At 40.6% G+C, this 19342-nt stretch overlaps 1 protein-coding gene across 1 annotated transcript in view; it reads left to right on the forward strand.

Annotated features, from left to right (window-relative positions):
* The window catches only part of LOC129526471 (histone-lysine N-methyltransferase 2C-like), a 95489-nt gene extending 88033 nt beyond the window's left edge, over nt 1-7456 (forward strand). Inside the window, exons 11-13 of the mRNA XM_063696142.1 lie at nt 5722-5806; nt 5956-6081; nt 6227-7456. The gene's annotated coding sequence lies outside the window, so the exon portion shown is untranslated. The remainder of the gene's footprint in view (nt 1-5721; nt 5807-5955; nt 6082-6226) is intronic.
* Nucleotides 7457-19342: the final 11886 nt, after the last annotated feature.

Genomic DNA, 19342 nt, shown 5'->3' on the forward strand with positions numbered 1-19342 from the left:
ATGGAATCGAATGGAATAATCATCAAATGGAATCATCGAATGGAATAGAATGGAATCACCAAATGGAATCAAATGGTGTCATCATCGAATGGAATCATCCCATGTAATCGAATGGAATCATCAAATGGAATCGAATGGAATCATAAAATGGAATCAAATGGAATCAACGAATGGAATCGAATGGAATCATCATCGAATGGAATCTAATGGAGACATCCAACGGTATCAAATGGAATCATCATCGAATGGAATCGAATGGAATCATCAAATGGAATCGAATGGAATAATCATCGAATGGAATCGAATGGAATCATCGAATGGAATCGAATGGAATCGTCATTGAATTGAATCAAATGGAATCATCATAGAATGGAATCATCATCCAATGGAATCAAATGGAATCATTGAATGGAATCGAATGGAATCATCAAATGGAATCGAATGTAATCATCGCATGAACTCGAATGGAATCATCATAGAATGGAATTGAATGGAATCATCGACTGGAATCGAATGGAATCATCCAATGGAATCGAAAGGAATAATCATCGAATGGAATCATCGAATGGAATCAAATGGAATCATCGAATGGAATCGAATGGTGTCATCATCGAGTGGAATAATCCAATGGAATCCAAAGGAATCATCGAATGGAATCGAATGGAATCACCATCCAATGGAATTGAATGGAATCATGGAACTGAATCGAATGGAATCATCATTGCATGGAATCCAATGGAATCATCATCACATGGAATCGCATGGAATCATCATCGAATGGTATCGAAAGGAAACATCGAATGGAATCAAATGGAACATCGAATGGAATCATCATCGAATGGAATCGAGCGGAATCATTGAAAGGAATTGAATGGAATAATCATTGAACGGAATTGAATGAAATCTTAGAATGAAATCGAATGGAATCATCGACTGGAATCAAATGGAATCATCATCGAATGGAATCGAATGGAATCATGGAATGGAATCGAATGGAATCATCATCACATGGCATCAAATGGAATCATCGAATGGAATCAAATGGAATAATCATTGAATGGAATCGAAATGAATCATCGAATGGAATCGAATGGAATCATCGAATGGAATCGAATGGAATCATCATCTAATGGAATCGAATGCAATCATCGAATGGAATCGAATGGAATCATCATCAAATGGAATCGAATGCAATCATCATCGAATGGAATGGAATGGAATCATCGAATGGGCTCGAATGGAATCATCATCAAATGGAATCGAGTGGAATAATCGAATGGACTCAAGTGTCTGTTCAAACAGGTCTGGGGGATATCTAAAGGACTCATGAAAGGCTGTTTTTTTCTGTGTTGCTAGAATAAAGAACAGATAAGGAATGCACATTTTTAAGAAACTCTGCAAGGAGACCTAACAAACCACGGATGCTTAGGGCAAAAATTAGAATTTACACATATAGTAGATCACCTTCAGCACAGGAAGAAAAGTTGGAGAAGAGTATTTGGAAAACTAAGACATTCAAAATCATTCACGTACATGGGAGAGTCTAGAAAGTCACATGTATGCATAGGTTAAGCCACATGCTGACAAATGTCATAAGAAGACCCTACACTTTTACCTTGGCTGATCCCTCCCCTCACTGCAAGCTCTGTGCAAGAGTGAACTTGAACTTCACTCAGTGCAAGAGTGAACACACACTTTGTCCCGGCTTTAAAGAACCCAGCACAAAACCAGTCTGCATGGCCTAGAGACATATTTTGCTGGATAATGATTACTTGTTTTTCTTTGTTTTTGTTGTATTTGCCTGTTTGCTTAGTTCCTGACATACAAGAAAATCACTGTCAAAACATTAGCTTAACATTTGTTAAGGAAACAAAAAGACTTCGGTGACCACACCCTATAAAGCAAACAATTTTGTAAATCACTTTGGAAAATTTCACTATAAAAAATCCTTAACGATATAATAAGTAAAGAAAATTTAAAACCACAAAACCTTACTGTGTTTGTAGGGGGGGTTCTGATTTACAGAGTAACCACATAGTAATTATAATTATTATAATGTCCAGTTTTCAAAAAAAGTTACAAGGCACACAAAGAATGGGAAAGTATGGCTCATTCAAAGGAACAAAACAAATTGACAGAGAATATCTCTAAGGAAACCCAGACATCAAACTTACTAGACAAAGACTTTAAAACAACTCTCTTCATTATACTCAAATGTCAAAAGGAAAACATAAACAAAGAAATCAAGGAATCAGAAAAAATATTAAAAAGCAGGAATATCAACAAAGAGATAACAGAAATTCTGGAGCGGAAAACTACAACGATAAAAATTTAAAAATCACCAGAGGGATTTAAGAGTATATTTGCACACACAGAAGAAGACATGAGCTTGAAGATAAGAAAATGGAAAATATTGACTCTGAGAAACAGATAAAAAATGAGCAAAGACTAATGAATCTGTGGGACATCATCAAATAGACCAACATTCATATTCTAAAAGGATAAATTATGTTGTTGAAAACTTTAGCATTCTTTCTTTTCACCTTTCTTTCTTTCTCCCTCCCCCTTCTCCTCCTTTTTACTTTTCTTCCTATTCCTTTCTCTTCTTCTGTCTCTACTTCATTATCCCTTTTGCTCTGTTTCTCTTTCTCGCTTTCTCTTTTCTTTCAATTATCTCAATTACTAAGAGATGTTTAAATACCCTTACCATGTGAGTTGATATGGTTATTTCTCCCTTTAGTTCTCTTTTGAGATTTATAGTCACTCTAAGTAAAGCGATAACCCAAAAATAAGCCTCACAAACAGGCTTCCATACCATTCTTAATTTGATCCTGTAATTCTTCATTGCTGTATTAACTTTCTGATGCTTTTAAGGATGTTTTATAACAAATTGTTTAGTTTTATCCAATGGAATGTTTATTCTGAATTATCTAATTCATATTGTAAGTATAGAGGGAGTTTAATATAAAATTATTAAACTGACATTTGTGAAAGAATGTATTTGTGCATTTAACAAATATGTTAATCTTCAGACAGTTATTGGGCAGCTGAGCATACAGCAATAAAAAAAACATAATTTTTTATGTGTACAATATTTATGGAATACATTACTGGAACAAATAAATAATTTAGTTAATAACATGACAAAGAACAGAAATTGTATACACTATAGAGCATAGTAATGGAATAATGAATGATTAAAGTTATTAATATTAGGTAGAAAATGAAGGGTATCTTTGAGAGCAGAACTCAAGGAAGCAAGCAATTCGCCTTATGAGGAAACAGTTACCTGTGGATAAAGGAGAAACTGAAAAATTTACAAGTCAAGACTTTTTGAGCAAAAACAAAAATATGACTATTAGTCACCAATTCAGTGCAGTGAAAAGAAAGTTGAAGAGATATCTTGGAAGTAAACCATGGTGTGGAAGAGCATGTACGGTTTTGATAATCATGGGATGATTCTGAATTAATTTTAAATGCGATAGGAATATGTGAGATAATTTCACCAAAGAATAACATGATTGTGTTTGCATTTCAAAAGGGTGTATCTGGTGCACTGTGTAGAATAAACAGGTTATGTGAGCAAATAAATTGGAAGGCTACTGTTATCCAGAGAAAAAAGGTAGTGACTTTGGTGAGAATGCTGTCAGGATGTGGTAGTAGTGGTGAGAAGTCATTAGGCCATGGATGTATTTCATAGGACTGGCCAAGAGAACTGCAGCTAAATTGGAGTGTAGGGAGTGAAATGGAGAACTCAAAGATGACTCTCAGCACTGGAAGGTGACAGCTGTCACTGAAGCATGCTGATGCCTCTTATTAAGAGAGTTACTTGGGAATGGTAAGCTCAAAACTTCTCACTTTCAAATGTATGAAAAATATTGTTTTCAGAATGAATGACTTTGGGATCAGAAAGCCACCGTTCTAATTGATGGTTCCACGACTACACGGGCTCACACTCCCAAGAGCAAAAGTAAATCATCACAAAGGTGCTTCCTGATAATTCTAGAGAAGGGAGAATTACTGTAACATCTTTCTGATTTTAGGAGAGGCAGCAGTTCCCTTTTTAGCCTAAACGTTATTTATTTTAAAGCTCAGCCAAGAGACTCCATTATAATTTTCAAATGTGTGTAACTTAAATTCTCATATGAAATACCACTATGTTTAAATTAGTCAAAACATTTTCCCCATCTACAACTCTATCTTGTCATTGCAATCATTTTCACAAAAGTGACTGCAGCTCACAGACCCTAAAAGGAGAAAATCCAGGGTAGGTTATCTGATCTAGTTAGTTTGGAAGACAGGATCTAGAGATTATTTAATATGAAATAGGTCACCTGAAATGAAGTGTTTACTGAAAACAGCTTGGATCAGCCCTGTTTTCTACCACTGAACCATGCATTTGCTTTAAAAAACACAACAACTCTGGGGAATATCGGCTGCTTCCAACTGTGTTGAAGGTGTTAAAGAAAAGAGCATAAAATTAAAAATGATCATCTGAGGCCTTTATAATCTCTGCTCAAGAGACTAGAGTCTTCCATTCTTAACGAAACACCCAAATATCTTAATAATTGGGCAAAATCTAAATATCAGAGTGATAATTTTATCTTGAAGATTGTTAAATTGTAATTGGTGATTCACTACCTTGCCACGTCTCTGAGTCAAAAATTAGATCTTTGTTTAGGAATCAGTGGTAGTCTGCAAATTGGAAATAGGAAGATTTTAGAAGACTCAAACACTGACTTTCTTGTGTGCAAAAAAAAGAAGGGAAGGGGCAAAAGGTATGTGCCTTCTATCTTTTAAGGAAGGTTCCAGAAGCTGCCATATTGAATACTTACAGTTATATCTCATTGGCCACAACTTAGTCTCATGCTCACACCTGACCACAAGGCCACCTGGGAAGCATAATATCTACTCTGGGTGGCCATATGCCCTGTTGCCACTTCTAGCCCTGGGCCGCTGGGGAAGGCAGCATGGGCGAGAAGACAGGAGGGGCCACTTCTGCCACAGCGCCCTGGCCTAATGGAGCAGCCGGCTCACCTGCTCGTTCAAGCAGCCCACTCGAGCCTTGCCAAAGTGCTGGCACGGGGCAGTGACAGGAGGCCCAACCCCTGTGGGTGACAAGCCCCCGGTCTGGGGAGAGCACTCAGGCTGCTCTGGAGCTCTGTGCCAAGGAACTGTATGGGTGTCCTGGGGCTGCCATAAACCGCAGGGGTGGATCATCTCCTGGATCCAGCAGTCCGAGATCCTGGTACCAGCAGGGTGGGTTCCTTCTGGGTGCCATGACAGAAGGATGTGTTCCAGGCCTCTGTCCTCGGCTCGCAGATGGTCCACTTCTCCTTGTATATCTTCACCTCGTGTTCCCCTGTGCACGTCCTCTGCTCGCACACCCCCTTTTTATGAGGACACAGTCATATTGAATTAGGGTCCGCTCTGATGACCTCATCTTAGTGTGATCACCTTTGCGAAGGCCGTGTCTCCAAATAAGGTCACACTGAAGTTTTGGGGCTTGGATTTCACCATATCTCTTGTGGGGGAAGGCACGATTCCAGTCCCCACTCCTCCATGATTAATGCCTGTCAGACAGACAAGGACGCAGAGGCACAGGGGTCCTGTCGTCACAGCTAGCTCATTCCCGCAGCTCCCCCAGCTCCCCCAGCTCCCCAGCTGGCCCCCGGGTCTGGGTGCTGGGGGAACTGAGCCAAGACCATTGCCCCCACCTAGGTTGGGAGGCTATGTGTGACTGGAAGGATGTCCTGCCGGGTGGCGAGAAGCAGAGAATCGGCATGGCCCGCATGTTCTACCACAGGTGAGCACTCCAGGCCAGCAGGCTCCCTGGGGTCCCCTGGAAGGAGAAGTAGCAGCTGTGGGGAGGCCTGGGCTCAGTGGAGCCTGAGCCGGGCTGGGGTGTTGGGCCCTGGAGGGTGCACAGACTCTCCTCTCGGCCCGGACCCCCAGGCCCAAGTACGCCCTCCTGGATGAATGCACCAGTGCTGTGAGCATCGACGTGGAAGGCAAGATCTTCCAGGCGGCCAAGGACACAGGCATTGCCCTGCTCTCCATCACCAACTGGCCCTCCCTGTGGTAGGTGCCCTGTGTCCCTGCCTGGGGTCAGTGGGAGTGGCTGCCTGAGGGGAGGAGGTGCCCTGTTGGGCCAGGCGGCAGCAGCAGGCGGCTGTCATTAGCAGCCCTTGTGCTGTGCCCCTGACCCTGTCCCTCTCCTGGCCAGGGAGTACCACACACACTTGCTACAGTTCGATGGGGAGGGCGGCTGGAAGTTCGAGAAGCTGGACTCGGCTGCCCGCCTGAGCTTGACAGAGGAGAAGCAGCGGCTGGAGCAGCAGCTGGCGGGCATTCCCAAGATGCAGCGGCACCTCCAGGAGCTCTGCCAAATCCTGGGCGAGGCCGTGGCCCCAGCGCACGTACCGGCACGTAGCCCGCAAGGCCCTGGTGGCCTCCAGGGTGCCTCCACCTGACGCCACCATCCCCAGCCCCTGCCCCGCCCCCAAGCTCGAATCACATGAAGGAGACAGCAGCACCCACCTGCGCACACACCCCTCCCCTGCATGCCTGGCCCCTCGTCCTAGAAGACCCTTCCCGACCTCGGGAAAGGATGTGGAGGGTGGCGCCCTGCGTAACCCTCGCCCTGTCCCTCTCACTCCCTGGGGGGGCTGTTCCACAGTGACTGGGCCCTGTCCAGGGCAGTGAGTCCTCTACTTTGCTCCATGGAGGAAGCTGGGGTACAAGGGGCCCAGTGCTGGCCACACAGCAGCGCAGCCGAGCCCCAGGAGCCCCTCAGGCCACAGCCCCTGGCGCTGCAGATGGCCTCCCTCCTCGTCAGTCTCTCAAAGACCCCACGGTCCATCCCCTAAGGGTGGCCAGCCAAGGCTCCCATCCCATGCGATGCCATAAAAGCCGCCCAGTTGTACCCACGGTCACACAGAGCGCCTCACCTGCATCCTCTCCCCCACAAGAGCCCCGAAGATCCCACGGGAGAGGGACGCACAGCACTGCCTGCGGAGCGAGAATGTAGTCCCCGCCCCCTCAGCCCCTCACCTTCTCTTTCTACAGCCTAATTTATTGGATTCCCTATTCGTAGCCATCTCTGTGGCCAATGTGACTACCCTGCCAGCAGCGGGGGCAGCCCAGCCTCTGAGTCCCCTGGGGCCCCTGCTCCCACCGGTGCCAAACCCAGCCCCTGTGGCTGTCACCCCGCCAGCCTACACTACCAGCTGCCACCTGGCCACACGGGCCTCTGCTTGCTAGCCGGGAGTGCGGACACCATGTTCCCAGCTCAGTGCCAAACAGGGGTCACCAGGGGGAGCTGTCTGCAGAGCCAGCGCCTGCCCGAGAGAGACCCCACCGCCACTGTGTGCCTTTCCCGGGCCCTCAGCCCTCAGGCCGGGCGCCATCCCGAGTCCCCCCAGTAAAAGCCTCCATTGGCAAATGCAGTCCTTCCTCCCTGCCTCAGAGTCTGGTGGTGTCTGCTGCGGGTCTTGGGGAGAGATGGAGGAGAGGGAGTGGGTTGCCTGTGGGGGAAAGAGTGAGTTTGGGAAACGAGTGGGCCTGACCCCCAAGCCCCTCTGTGGGGGAAAGTCATCAGAAGACATGGTCCAACATGCCCTCCACCGAGCCTCACGCCAATACTCTTAGGATTCCTGTGACGGTGGTGGGGCAGAACCTGCAACAACATTGCACAGAAATACTGGCTGAGCCCAAATAGGACTAGGGGAGGGGATCATGCTGGTCCCTGTGGGAGGAGCACGAAGGCAAGAGAAGGGATGTCTAAGCTGCCACACAGCGTGCTGCTGGCCCTTCTAGGGAGAGGAGGCCACTTGTGCAGGGGCCTGGGGGGAACTGGGAGCACAGTGCAGGGTGTTCGTGCTGCATGCAGGGGAAGGGAGGGCAGGGGAAGGGAGGGCTGTGGCTGGCGGGCCTTGGAGGCCACACTACAGAGACAGGACTTAGCCCAGAGGCCACCGAGGAGCTTTCAGCAACAGGGAAGCAGTGTCGAGTACTGCAGGCCACGTGGCTGCATGTGAGGGTGGCTGGTGGGAATAGGGTGCGGCAGCCCATCTTTGCAACATACATATTGCAATATACATATATACAACGTATACACATATGTATACATGTATGTATTGCAATATACACATATATTACTATATATAATATATTTATATTATATATAAAAATTATATATATAATATATATTATATATTATATATATATTTTAAAAACTATGTATATATGAATGTATTAGTCAGAGTTCTCCAGAGCGAAAGAATAGGATATATATTCTCAGGGAGTTTATTAAGTAGTATTAACTCAGACGATCACAGCGTCCCACAGTAGGCTGTCTACAAGCTGAGGAGCAAGGAAACCAGTCCGAATCCCAAAGCTGAAGAACTTGGAGTCCGATTTTCAGCATGGGAGACAGATGTAGAATGGGAGGCTAAGCCAGTCTAGCCTTTTCACGTTTTTCTGCCTGCTTTATATTCTGGCCACACTGGCAGCTGATTAGATTGTGCCCACCCACATTGAGGGTGGGTCTGCCTTTCCCAGCCCACTGACTCAAATGTTAATCTCTTTGGCAACACCCTTACAGACACACCCAGGATCAATACTTTGCATCCTTCAATCCAATCAGGTTGACACTCACTGTTAAACATCCCAATGAATATATATTGCAAGAAGAAATATATGTGTATTTTTTCTTACTATATTACCATATGCCAACTATAAGAAAATAGTGTGGAAGAAGAGAAGAAAAACCTTAATACACACATAAGTAAAGCCAGAAACATCCTTGTAGAATTAGGATATATATCTCTATGTTTTAATCTTGCTGTTTTTTGTTTTCCCACGGCCATGTTTCTAAATATGCCTTAACTAGGTATAGTACAGACTTGGCAAAAACTCTTTCCAGTCAAGGTGCATACATAGGTAGAATTTTCTGTTTCAAGAATGATTGATAAACAGATGGTGTATCCGTCAAGATTCTCCAGAGAAAAATAAACAATAAAAAATGTGTAGACAGATGGATGAATGGATGAATGGATGGAGAAAGAGACAGAGAGAGAGAGAAATAGATTTATTTTAAGAAATTGGCTTATGTGATTGTGGAGGCTAGTAAGTCCAAAATCTGCAGGATAGACCAGCAAGCTGGAGACCCAGGAAAGAATGAATGTTGCAGCTCAAGTCTAAGGCAGTCTGCTGCCAGATTCCCTCTTCCTCAGGAGAGAAAGATGTTAGGAGAGGTCAGTCTTTCCATCCCCCCACCATTAAGGGCTTCACCTGATGAAATGAGGCCCACCTAGATTATGGAGGTTAATCTGCTTCACTCAAAGTCTACTAATTTACATGCTAATATCATCTTAAAAATTCCTTCACAGCAGAATTCAAAATAGTGTTTGACCAAATATCTGGACCTTAACATGTAAAATTAATAATTACAGAGGGACAGATTATGGAAGACAAAGAACAAATTTTTTTTTTACCAGGTAAAGAATTAGATTCACTAATTTTAGGTAAACTGAAATTATCCTAAATTACTTTTAATTCAAACCAAAAGACAAGGAGAGATAATGTAGAATTGTCTTGCAAACAGTGTCAAAATCATGCAAAACTGAGGAGACTCAAGGAATTAAAAAAAATTTAAAAAAACATACTAGGCAAGAATTAGCAGTTTACTTTCTGGACTATGAGCCTAAACTTTCTTTCTTATCTATATAAATATTACCTAAATCTCCATTTTTCTCTGCCTTAGCATTCTTAGACATAGTGTCACTGTCACATAGAACAAAACACTTTAAGTTTTCCTGCAGATAACATGAATCTCAAATACCAGCAGAGTATCATCTTTATTGTGATGTGTTACAAAGAAAAATATAAACTTTGTATCCTCAGTGGGATTTTCTTTCTGAAAAACGCTGAAAGTCTATTATAAAGTGTGTCACAAAAATCTCTCCCTCAGCCCTAGATTAGTCCATAACTACCTAGTGATCCAATGTGAAGTATGGTGTTATTACAGAAAACTCACATCCTCTTGCAAAAGAAGAAATCTCAGTAAGACCTAAAGAAATAATAGGGGTCTTATTTCACATTTGTTCTTTTCTAGAAGAAGATGAGAGCCATCTTAGACTCATGCAGGTTCTCAAATATAAACCAATCTCTCAAAGAATTCCCAACACTTCTGAGTGCAATATAACTTACATGTGTCACACACACACTTCAATATTATATATTTTTAGGACCTCTCCATAAAAGAACTCATCCTGATGCCTTTTTACCATGTTAATATTCAATATTGTTACTCAGAAGTATTTGGTTTTATAGTAAAGTCTTGTCTGATTAATAAGGTAATTATTTATTTTATATACTTAAAAAATACTCTGACTTCTTTACTATTTTTAAAGGTCGGATAAAAATGCTGGAAATTTGAAAACGTGGGTGGATATAATAAAGCAGGTTTAGGTTTCTGCACTATCCAGACAGGAGTCCACATGTGTTGCTCTGGGTTCCCATGGTAACTTAAATGGAAACTTTCACAATGTCGGGAGTCCTTGATGCCCTGCAAATGAAGGAGGAGGATGCCCTCTAGTTCCTAGTAGCTGGAACCTGCTAGGTGGCACCAACCCTTCCAAATGGAACAGTACACCTATAAAAGGAAAACTGATGGCATCTACATCCTAAATCTGAAGAGGACCTGGGAGAAGCTTCTGCTGACAGCTTATGCCATTGTTGCCCTTGAAAACTCTGCTGATGTCAATGTCAGGTCATCCAGGAATCCTGGCCAGTGGGCTGTGCTGAAGTTCGCTGCTGCCACTGGAGCTACTCCTATTGCTGGTCACTTCACTACTGAAGTCCTCACTAACCAGATCCAGGCAGCCTTCTGGAAGTCACGGCTTCTGGTTACTGATCTCAGGGCTGACCATCAGCCTCTCATGGAAGCATCTTGTGTTAAGCTGACTATCATTACTCTATGAAGCACATATTCTTCTCTGTGCTGTGTGGACATTTTCATCCCACGCAGCAAAAATGTAGCTCACTTAGTGGGTTTGATGTGGTGGATGCTGATATGAGTTGGCTGTGTCCCCACCCAAATCTCATGTTGAATTGTACTTCCCATAATCCACACATGTCATGGGAGGAACCCAGTGGGAGATAATTGAATTGGGGGGAGGTTTCCCATGTCCTGTTCTCCTGATAGTGAATGGTGCTTTTTCCCCTTTTGCTCGGCACTTCTCCTTGCGCTGCCATGTGAATAAGGATGTGCTTCCTTCACCTTCTGCCATGATTGTAAGTTTCCTGAGGCCTCCCCAGTCATGCCAAACAGTTAGTTAATTAAACCTCTTTTTTTATGAATTACCCAGTCTTGTGCATGTCTTTATTAGCACTGTGAGGAGCAGAGTTGCTTGAACATCTATGATAACTTGCCACAGCTCTAGTTAAGGGCAAATTCAGAATTCAAAGCCAGGAGGAGTCCAAGGCCAAAGGCCACTTTCATGACCATTATAATTCTCCACTCCCAGGCAGTATGGACAGATATAGAAATTATCCATTGAAAGTTTATGGAGTCAGAGAAATTTCATGAATTTTACAGTTTTTTTTTTTATTTAGTAACTAGCAGGATTTTGTTAAGATTAATAATTTGGGCTCCAGAGCCAACTTTACTGGGTTCAAATACACTTATTAAAAATAAATGAGGTTATACATTACTGAGTGGTAATGTAAATTGACAAAACTTTCCTGAGTAAAATGTGGTAAAATGCATCAAAAGCTTTAAACATGTTAAAAACATTGTCCCAGGAATTTTACTTATAGTTTCATTTAAAGAAAATTTCTATAATGTACACAATAATTAATTACAAATGCATTTAATTTCATTGTTGTTTTGAAACAACCTAAGTGTACAACAATAGGGGATTGATTAAATGAGTAATAGGAACTTCATATATCACAGGGGAATGCCTCCTTCCTCACCTTTGTTTTGTGGCATCCTCCGCAGTCTGCCTGGCTTCCTTTTCCACCACTTCCTCATCCCCAGAGCAGAGGACCACCAGCTTTAGAGTGGTTGGTGGGTTACAGGTATTGGGTAGACATGATCAAAGTTTCTCTGCTTGGAGAAGTTGCTTCTTTTCTTCTTTCCTCTAGCCAGGGCCAGTGCAGGGCAGGGATTTCCTGCTCCCTGGCTTTAAGCTTTCCCTGAAGTGGGTTCTTCTCACAGCTCAACAAACTTCCAAGGGATGCAGTGAGCAAGCCAATTTTTTCTCTCATTGTAAGCTGTGCCTGCCAATTGTGCCTTAATTAGGAATAGGGTGATATTCTGGTTCTCCACTTGCTGTCTATTTTCCAATTGAATTGGGTAGAAAAGACAGGTGCTACTTACTGAGTGCTCTCAAAGACCCTCAAAAACACTGAGGAGAATATTATAGCCATTAAAACTGACATATGAAAAATAACATACTTATGGTTGGAAAAGGTCATGACATTTTAAAGCAGAAAAGCAGGTTACACAAAAATGTGTAATACACAGTTAAGAAAACTGGGGGGATACATTGTATTTATTTTTCTCTTGCTTATTCTGCATTCTCTAAATTTTTCTACAAATATTTGTGTTGTTAAAAATAAGAATAAAAACCTATATTTAACAAAACAATACAATAAAGGAGGAGAGTTTATTTAACTTTATGAGTCTCAGTTTTCTCCTCCCCTAAAATCCAAAATAACCCTCTTTGGGTTTTTGCAAAGACTTCATTGACTGATCTATGAAAAAGGGCTTGCAATTGTGTGTGTCATAGATAGTGATCTGTTTTAAACTTTCAGTCTCATAACTATAATTTTGATACCTTCCCAACTTGGCCTAGTTATAGTGTAAAAACTATAGATTCCTTTTCATTAATTTTAGTAGTCACTACCACTTTAGTATCAATTATACAAGTGCAAAACAAAAACAAAAAATTGTTATTCAATTGCCTGCTGCCAATATTGGTGAGATATTTGACCTCTAGGCTCAAGTATGATTTTGTTTCATCACAACAGTATTCAAAAATGTTCAAGATGTAGCTGGCATTATAAAATTTTAGATGATTTTGTTCCATAAGCCAAAGGTAAATTAAGATTTCTTTCCTCTTCATAAAGGAAAAAACCTATTTTCAGAGTTAATATGACAGTGGCTATGGCTATAGCTTTCTTTTACTTCAAGAAAAAAAGTAGAGAATGGTATGGTGTATTTGGTATAAATAAAGGAAACATGAGGATGAGACAGAAAACATGTTCAAGAAGAAGTAATCTTCTCCCCTTTGACAGCCAAAACACAGGTACATTTTTAGCCTCATTTGGTTTCTAAGACAGTTCTTTTTAAACAAAGAAAAAAAAATCATGTTTTGCACCCTCAGTTTCTTCAATGCATGGTAAATTACTAGCAAAGTAATGATGAATGTGGAAATTAATCAAAAGCAAAACTGTAGTTTTTACACATTTCTTAGTGAATTAATGATTTCCCTTTATTACAGTAAATGTGTCAAGACCATAAAATGTGAACAAAAATTTAAAGTGTAAGATTAAATGCTGTTGAAAGTTCGACTGACCCTTATTAATGCAACACTGTGCTTAAGCAGAAACCTGGAATAGAAATAGAAATTATAAGAAAGTGTTACAGCCAGAAATTTTCCAGTAAAGGCCTAAAAAAAAAAATGAAGTAAATGATAATAGCTTTAAAAGATAAGTCAGGGGAAGAGCCATCACAATTCAATTTTAAACAAGGCCAGGGGCAGAAAATGGTACCTATAAAGAATCAAGTGTAACTGAGAAAAATAATCTTGTAATAAGTCAAAGAGTGGTTTTGAAGGAGAAGATTCAATAATCCAGTTGTTAGCTCTTAGCAGGAATCCATTAAAGGAGACATGCACTAAATGCTCTGCTTGAGCAAAAGTATGTTTCTTAAGGGAGAAAAGTTAGAAACAGTGCAAATGCTTTGACTAAATGAACTAATCGCATTGGTCAAACAAGAATGTTTTGGAAAACTATACATCCTTCTTCAAAATAGAGAAGGGGAGTAGGGCTATTCAGGGAACCAATGACTCAAAAATTCCTATGGAAAATAAGTGTGCTTAATTTTATTTTTTAAATGTATTTTTAGTCCCAGTATGAGCAAGGCTCTACAATAGATTCTGCAGAATAAAAAAGTAGAAAACAAGTGGGCCCTCTTGTTGAAGAGTTCATTGCCTAGTACAAGGGGTGAAGATGCCTGGAAGAGGGAGGAACCAGCTCTACCTAGAAGTTAGAAAACTTTTCCTAGCTAAGGGTGTGAGATAAGAAGACAAGTTTTAAGTAGAAGGGTTTCCAGGCTGAGAGTCTAACATAGGCAAGACGTGGAGTCATGTTCTAGGCAGGCTGATTATATATTCCTGATTAACCTGCAATATAAGAAGTCACTGAGAAAGTGATTGAAAATATAACAGGCCAGAAATGCAGGTGAGAGTCGGGTAATTAAAAACTTTGATTTCCTGGTAAGAAATTTGTACTTAAACCTACACTAGTTGCAATCAACTTATGCAGGGAAATGGAATATGTTCAGCATCATGGTTTAAAAAAGGTTACTCTGATATCAGTGAAAAGTGAGACAGCCTATTGTAATGTTGAAAAGCTCATGCTTTAGAGAGAGGCAGATCTGGATACAAATCATAGCCTTAATTTAAACCTTTAAGCCCTAAGCAGCCTTCAGTTTTTTCATACTTAAAAGTTGGATAATAGTATCTATGCTTGGAGTGGGGGGGTAAGGGAGACGGTATGAGTGTTAAGAGACTAATGAGACAGAAAGTTAACAAGGATATCCAGGAATTGAACTCAGCTCTGAACCAAGCAGACCTAATAGACATCTACAGACCTCTCCACCCAAATCAACAGAATATACATTCTTCTCAGCACCACATCGCACTTATTCCAAAATTGACCACATAGTTGGAAGTAAAACATTCCTCAGCAAATGTAAAAGAATAGAAATTATAACAAACAGTCTCTCAGACCACAGTGCAATCAAACTAAAACTCAGGATTAAGAAACTCACTCAAAACTGCTCAACTACATGGAAACTGAACAACCTGCTCCTGAATGACTACTGGGTACATAACAAAATGAAGGCAGAAATAAAGATGTTCTTTGAAACCAATGAGAACAAAGACACAACATACTAGAATCTCTGGGACATACTTAAAGCAGTGTGTAGAGGGAAATGTATAGCACTAAATGCCCACAAGAGAAAGCAGGAAAGATCTAAAATTGACACCCTAACATCACAGTTAAAAGAACTAGAGAAGCAAGAGTAAACACATTCAAAAGCTAGCAGAAGGCAAGAAATAACTAAGAGCAGAATGGAAGGAGATAGAGACACAAAAAAACCCTTCAAAAAATCAATGAATCCAGGAGCTGGTTTTTTGAAAAGATCAACAAAATTGATAGACCACTAGCAAGACTAATAAAGAAGAAAAGAGAGAAGAATCAAATAGACGCAATAAAAAATGATAAAGGGGACATCACCACCAATCCCACAGAAATACAAACTACCATCAGAGAATACTATAAAAACCTCTACGCAAATAAACTAGAAAATCTAGAAGAAATGGATAAATTCCTGGAAATGTACACCCTCCCAAGACTAAACCAGGAAGAAGTTGAATCCCTGGATAGACCTATAACAGGCTCTGAAATTGGGGCAATAATTAATAGCCTACCAACCAAAAAAAGTCCAGGACCAGACGGATTCACAGCTGAATTCTACCAGAGGTACAAGGAGGAGCTGGTACCATTCCTTCTGAAACTATTCCAATCAATAGAAGGAGAGGGAATCCTCCCAGACTCATTTTATGAGGCCAGCATCATCCTGATACCAAAGCCTGGCAGAGACACAACAAAAAAAAAGAGAATTTTAGACCAATATCCCTGATGAACATCGATGCAAAAATCCTCAATAAAATACTGACAAACCAAATCCAGCAGCACATCAAAAAGCTTATCCACCATGATCAAGTGGGCTTCATTCCTGGGATGCAAGGCTGGTTCAACATATGCAAATCAATAAACATAATCCAGCATATAAATAGAACCAAAGACAAAAACCACATGATTATCTCAATAGATGCACAAAAGGCCTTTGACAAAATTCAACAACGCTTCATGCTAAAAACTCTCAATAAATTAGGTATTAATGGGACATAACTCAAAATAGTAAGAGCTATTTATGACAAACCCACAGCCAATATCATACTGAATGGGCAAAAACTGGAAGCAATCCCGGTGAAAACTGGCACAAGACAGGGATGCCATGCCCTCTCTCACCAGTCCTATTCTACATAGTGTTGGAAGTTCTGGCCAGGGCAATCAGGCAGGAGAAAGACATAAAGGGTATTCAATTAGGAAAAGAGGAAGTCAAATTGTCCCTGTTTGCAGATGACATGATTGTATATTTAGAAAACCGCATTGTCTCAGCCCAAAATCTCCTTAAGCTGTTGAGCAACTTCAGCAAAGTCTCAGGATACAAAATCAATGTGCAAAAATCACAAGTATTTTTATACACCAATAACAGAAAAACTGAGAGCCAAAGCATGAGTGAACACCCATTCACAATTACTTCAAAGAGAATAAAATGCCTAGGAATCCAACTTACAAGGGATGTGAAGGACCTCTTCAAGGAGAACTACAAACCACTGCTCAATGAAATAAAAGAAGCCACAAACAAATGGAAGAACATTCCATGCTCATGGATAGGAAGAATCAATATCATGAAAATGGCCATACTGCCCAAGGTAATTTGTAGGTTCAATGCCATCCCCTTCAAGCTACCAATGACTTTCTTCACAGAATTGGAAAAAACTACTTTAAAGTTCATATGGAACCAAAAAAGAGCCCACATTGCCAAGTCAATCCTAAGCCGAAAGAACAAAGCTGGAGGCATCACGCTACCTGACTTCAAACTATACTACAAGGCAATAGTAACCAAAACAGCATGGTGCTGGTACCAAAACAGAGATATAGACCAATGGAACAGAACAGAGCCCTCAGAAATAATACCACACATCTACAACCATCTGATCTTTGACAAACATGACAAAAACAAGAAATGGGGAAAGGATTCCCTATTTAATAAATGGTGCTGGGAAAACTGGCTAGCCATATGTAGAAAGCTGAAACTGGATCCCTTCCTAACACCTTATACAAAAATTAATTCAAGGTGGATTAAAGACTTACATGTTAGACCTAAAACCACAAAAACCCTAGAAGAAAACCTAGGCAATACCATTCAGGACATAGCAATGGACAAGGACTTCGTGCCTAAAACACCAAAAGCAATGGCAACAAAAGCCAAAATTGATAAATAGGATCTAATTAAACTAAAGAGCTTCTGCACAGCAAAAGAAACTACCATCAGAGCAAACAGGCAACCTACAGAATGGGAGAAAATTTTTGCAATCTACTCATCTGACAAAGGGCTAATATCCAGAATCTACAAAGAACTCAAACAAATTTACAAGAAAAAAACAAACAACCGCATCAAAAAGTGGGTGAAGGATGTGAATAGACACTTCTCAAAAGAAAACATTTATGCAGCCAACAGACATATGAAAAAATGCTCATCATCACTGGCCATCAGAGAAATGCAAATCAAAACCACAATAAGATACCATCTCACACCAGTTAGAATGGTGATCATTAAAAAGTCAGGAAACAAGAGGTGCTGGAGAGGATGTGGAGAAATAGGAACACTTTTACATTGTTGGTGGGACTGTAAACTAGTTCAACCATTGTGGAAGACAGTGTGGCGATTCCTCAAGGATCTGGAACTAGATTTGACCCAGCCATCCCATTACTGGGTATATACCCAAAGGATTATAAATCATACTGCTATAAAGGCACATGCACGTGTATGTTTATTCACAATAGCAAAGACTTGGAACCAACCCAAATGTCCATCAATGATAGACTGCATTAAGAAAATGTGGCACATATACACCATGGAATACTATGCAGCCATAAAAAAGGATGAGTTCATGTCCTTTGTAGGAACATGGATGAAGCTGGAAACCATCATTCTGAGCAAACTATCGCAAGAACAAAAAATGAAACACTGCATGTTCTCACTCATAGGTGGGAATTGAACAATAAGAACACTTGGACACAGGAAGGGGAACATCACACACTGGGGTCTGTAGTGGGGTCGGAGGAGGGGGGAGGGAGAGCATTAGGAGAAATATCTAACATAAATGACGAGTTAATGGGTGCAGCACACCAACAGGTACATTTATACATATGTAACAAACCTGCACATTGTGCACATGTACCCTAGAACTTAAAGTATAATAATAATAATAATAAAAAGAGACTAATGAAAGGACTCAGGAATCAGAAACGGAGAAAGGGTAAACCTATTCAAGAAACTCAAAAGAAAATAAAATCCAGGACTTTCTGAGTGGTATGAGGTGGAAAAGCTGGGGAAAATGGAAGATGAAACTGAGCTTTCTGTTGTTGGGGATGGAGAAAGATGGTGTATCATTCTCTTGGCCACAGAGACTGGTAGCATTTGGAATCAGAAAGGTTAATGGAAGAGAAATTAGAACTTTCAAACCAAAATTTAACTATAAAATGTGACTATGTCTCTGGGAGAGGAGACATGTATTTCAGAGACATCATGTCTGCATTCTATATTCCACGCTCTTCCCCAAACATAAATATAGAGAAAAAAATGAAAGATGTGAAAAATCACATACAGAGATAATAAATGTGCATTTTAAAACACAGTGAATTGATGCTTGAAGGATTATGATAACTAAAAATGATTTATAAAGAAATTCAAAAATCTTATTTACTTTTCAGTATACTATTAATAATGCAATATTTCTCCATGCTTGATTTCACTGATATTTTTGACTTCTTTAAGATTCTGGAAAACATAAAACACAGTTATGAGTAATTATGTTTTTCAATTTGCTTATCTATACACACAAATAATGGTTCTTTCAAGCATCTATAAACAATCCAGTCTCAAGTACAAATGGGTTTAAATGTAACATGTTAATTTGCTAAAATTCTACAACATTTCCCAAGAAAATAACAGTTTTAGCATTTTTACCAAGTGGCTTTTTTATTTTTTTCACTGCACTTTAGAAGTCAGCCCTGTGCAATTTAATCTTTCAAAGAATCCTTCTGCTGATAAATTACAGGGAGTACATGTGGCTGATTTGACCCAAACCTTTCAGTTAATAAATATGAGACAGAATCTTATAAAAGGAAATGCAATCAGGATTTTCACAGAAGGTTTTTCCTGAAGGATACAAATAATAATGGTGTT

The sequence above is a fragment of the Gorilla gorilla genome, chromosome 12 (genome assembly GCF_029281585.2).
Source record: "Gorilla gorilla gorilla isolate KB3781 chromosome 12, NHGRI_mGorGor1-v2.1_pri, whole genome shotgun sequence".
Classification (NCBI taxonomy): domain Eukaryota; kingdom Metazoa; phylum Chordata; class Mammalia; order Primates; family Hominidae; genus Gorilla; species Gorilla gorilla.